Below are 3,695 nucleotides of genomic sequence, written 5' to 3'. Positions count from 1 at the left end.
GGGGAGGGGGAGGGGAGGGGGAGGGGAGGGGAGGGGAGGGGAGGGGAGGGGAGGGCCCGCCCCACCCCTTCTCTGTCCTCACGGTGCTTTCTCTAGCACTGGCTGGGTGGGCGAGAGTGTCAAGCTGCAGCTGGAGGAACTTTGTCCCAGGCGTTGCACCCTGGGAGGTAGGGGTGGGAGAGTGCCTGTGCTGGGGGGCAGGGGGCGAGAGGGTGCCCATGCCTAGGGTGCTGGGGGTGCCCAGGCACAGGACAGAAGCAGAGGTTGGTCCCCGTGTTCCTAGGCAGTGGGAGTGGAAGGTCTCCCACGGGCACCTCCCCATGTGTATGGGGGAGCAGGGTACACCTGTGCACATGGGAGGCCCAAGTGCCAGCTGGGCTGAAACACAGACAGGCAGACCCCAAGGGATCCCGGACGGGCCGGAGGGAGGGCAGGGACCTGGGCTTGACAGTTAGTTCCCATCATGCCTGCCTGCCACCCTCGGCCGCAAGACAGGGCACAAAGAACTCGCTCCAATGGTTGTTCTAACAACCTGAGCCGATGACCCGTGACCTGAGCCTGGCACCCAGGACAGGGGGACAACTGTGGCCATTACCAACTTGCCTCCTTCTGCGCCCCGTCGGTGATGTGAGCTGCCACCTGGGAGCCCATGCCAGGACCCCAGGAGCCACCCTAAATCCTCCTGCTTGCTGACCCTACACACCCATCACCAGGACGGGTCTATTCCGTGCCCTGAAACCTCTCAAGCCCCACCCTTCACCCTGTGCCCTGTCCCCCGCGGGTTGTGCCACTGCCAGTGCTCACCTGCACAACAGCTGTGGCTTCCTAAGGGGGCTCCTAGCCAGGTGCCCTGGAGCCAGGCAGGAGCCACATCTGACGCTGCCCCTCCTAGCCTGGCTCTCAGGATAAAGTCCAGATCTCTCAGGAGGCTCCAAGTTTCTGTGTAATCTTATACTCCCCGGCCCCACGCCGGGCTCGGGAGGGTTCAGCTGAACTGGACTTAACTTCCTCCAGGCCTCTCTGACCCTAGCCTGTGGACAGAGCCGAGCCGAGCCGTCTCAACCCTGGCCTGGCCCCCCCGATACTCCGGGGTTCCCAGCTCCAACCCAGCGCCTGATACAGAGGTTTGGAGAATGAACGAATGAAAGACTCCCACCCACCCACCCAAATCCACACACTGTACTTTTTCAGTTAGTGCCGCTGGGTTCTCAGGCCTGGTCGGAGGCTTGGAAAGGTGGATGCAAGTCCTAGCTCTGTCTGCCACTGGGGCTCAGGACGCCCCAGTGAAGGGGCTCATCTACATGCATCTAAGGGTCCCTTCCAATGGGCTGGTGGCAAAGGGAGACCCAGGGCACGACTCCATCCTCAGAGCGCTCTGAGCAACGTGACACCTGATGTCCGCGAGGAGGGATGGGAAGGTGGAAAGTGAAGCAACCGCTTCGAGCAGGTTAGGATCCTCCCCACCGTGGCTCACCACTGTGCGCTCAGTGCCCAGATCCAGGCCTGGCACACAGTAGGTGCTCAAGCGGCTGCTGCTGAGGGAGGAAATGGGCTTGAGCCCTGGCTCTGCCACCCCCAGCTCTGCGACCCCAAGCAAAACTCCCACTCTCTCCAGGCTTGTCTGCAGCGTGAAAGGGAGGCTGGTAACGCCGCCTGCAGGCTCCCTGGAGGGTTTGGGTGCTGCACCTGGCCCAGAGGCAGTGGCTCCTGCCACCCGGGAACCTGAGCACCATAATTAACCTCCTGCTGGGTGCAGTCCTGAGCAGGTACACAGCTGGATGGCTCTGTGGCTCTGGGCACCTGGCGAGCCTCCTTGAGGCTGAACAATGAGCCTTTTCTCTTTTCCCTCCCTGATTCTTCTCTGTCTGACCCAGCCTGCGAGGGGCTACAGCATCCCTGGGTCAGGACCTGACTGTCCCCACCAGGCGCTCTCCGTAAGCCCTCACCACTGGAGGGGATATCACACAGGACTGCTGGCGCTGGGCCCCTGCTCCTTAATTTCATGGGTGCTACCAATCTGTTCTCGCTGGTAATGACTTAGTCCTTCCTGCCCACTGGATCCACGGAGCATTCTGGAACAGGCCGGCAGGCGTTCAGATTTCCCGCTGACCATGGGGCAAGAGACGGGATGAAATAGTAGCGACAGAACCGTCACCACAGGTGAGAAGGTCGTTCCAGGGGCCAGATGGCTGGGGTCCTGGCCTTGGCAGTTCCGCTAACCTCCTGGGAGACCCTGGGCACCAAGAGCAGCGTCCCCTTCCCAGGCGGTGCGCTTCGTCTTAGCTCATCTTCACAAGCCCATTTCACGGACGGGGAAACCGGGGCTTAGAGAGGGGACGTGCCTCGTCCAAGGTCACATACCAGCAGGCTGTGGGAAGGGACTAGCTCAGCGGAGACCACGTGCATGCCCACTGCTGCCCCCCAGGGTAAGGGCCGCTCCATCCTCTCTGGACCTCAGTTTCCCACTGACCCCTGGGGGCACAGACATGACCTTCCAGCTCTGACCCATATCAGCGTTCCATGCTCCCAGAGGCCGCATTCTAGGTTTGCCACTGCATGTTCCCTCTCCAAGTTCCATCTTCCAGTTCACCTGGTCTGAATCGGGGGGTGGGGGTGGGGTGGGGGGTGGTTTCCACTTTCTAGGTGCTGTGTTCTGGATTCTAGTTCCAAGGCTCGCCTCTCATAGAGAGTTCTGTAGCCGGGGGTACTGCCCGGGTGGTACAGGGGATAAGAATCCACCCGCCAACGCGGGGGACGTGGGCTCGATCCCTGGTCCAGGAAGATTCCACAGGCCGCGGAGTAACCAAGCACATGTGGCACAACTAGAGAAAACCCCTGCAGCAACGAAGACCTGGTACAGCCAAAAAGAAAGAAAGAAACGAAATAAAAGAAAATGAAAAGAGAAAGTTCCGCAGCCCAGGCTCTCCAGCCAACACACTCCTCTTCAGGGCACGGTGCCCTCCTCCGAGCACCAGTGGCGGCACTCACGGCCCAGGGCTCCATGGTCCTAGAACAGCAAAACCAGCAGGAGGGCCCGCTTGGGCTCCCAGGGCCGTGGCGGGACCGCGGAGCACACCCACAGCCCTGGCAGGAATGCCCCTGCCCACCCCTCTCCTTGTCTCTCCAGGATGCCATCCTGATCACCCCCCCATGCCTGCTGGCCCCTCTTCCCCACCAGCCCACTCTATAATGGCCCCAGGAGACAGGCACTTCCCAAGGGCACTTCCCTTGGGGCACTCAGCCTCTGGGTCATGGCCTGGCACCTCCTTGTGGGCACTGAATAAATGCTTGCTGAGTGAATTAGCTAGGCATGCTCGGGACTGGCAGGATTACACACGGGCACAGCCTAAGGGACATGCATTCGTATGATGGAAGCGCTCCTGCTATGTGCACACAGGTAACTCGCAAAAAAGAATAAAAGCACAAAAACACAGACACGATCACACCCTGCCCTGGCATGTAGCCCAGCCCCCGGCACAGAGAAGACGCCCACTGATCAAGTGCTAAATGAATGAATGAGTGCTTTGTACCAAGGACAGAGTCAGGGGCCGTGGCGGAGACAGAGATCGAGTCCCCGCTTGGAATCGGGGCTCAGCTGTCATTACAAAGACCGTGACCACAGGTGAGAACTTGACTATGGCTCAGAAGGACTGCCGGAAATGCACTTAAGAGACAAGGTCTGTCTGGAGGACAGT

At 60.4% G+C, this 3,695-nt stretch overlaps 1 long non-coding RNA gene across 1 annotated transcript; it reads left to right on the top strand.

Moving 5' to 3' along the window:
- Window positions 1–234: 234 nt before the first annotated feature.
- Window positions 235–3,433, top strand: LOC145545524 (uncharacterized). The gene is made up of 5 exons (XR_014082133.1): window positions 235–1,447; window positions 1,616–1,766; window positions 1,875–2,160; window positions 2,265–2,426; window positions 2,779–3,433. It is a non-coding gene; the product is annotated as an uncharacterized LOC145545524 (long non-coding RNA).
- Window positions 3,434–3,695: the final 262 nt, after the last annotated feature.

Source organism: Giraffa tippelskirchi, chromosome 4 (genome assembly GCF_054371585.1).
Source record: "Giraffa tippelskirchi isolate mGirTip1 chromosome 4, T2T-mGirTip1v1.2.pri, whole genome shotgun sequence".
NCBI lineage: Eukaryota > Metazoa > Chordata > Mammalia > Artiodactyla > Giraffidae > Giraffa > Giraffa tippelskirchi.
The sequence above is the reverse complement of the archived record's forward strand: the minus strand, read 5'-3'. Positions and strand labels throughout refer to the sequence as shown.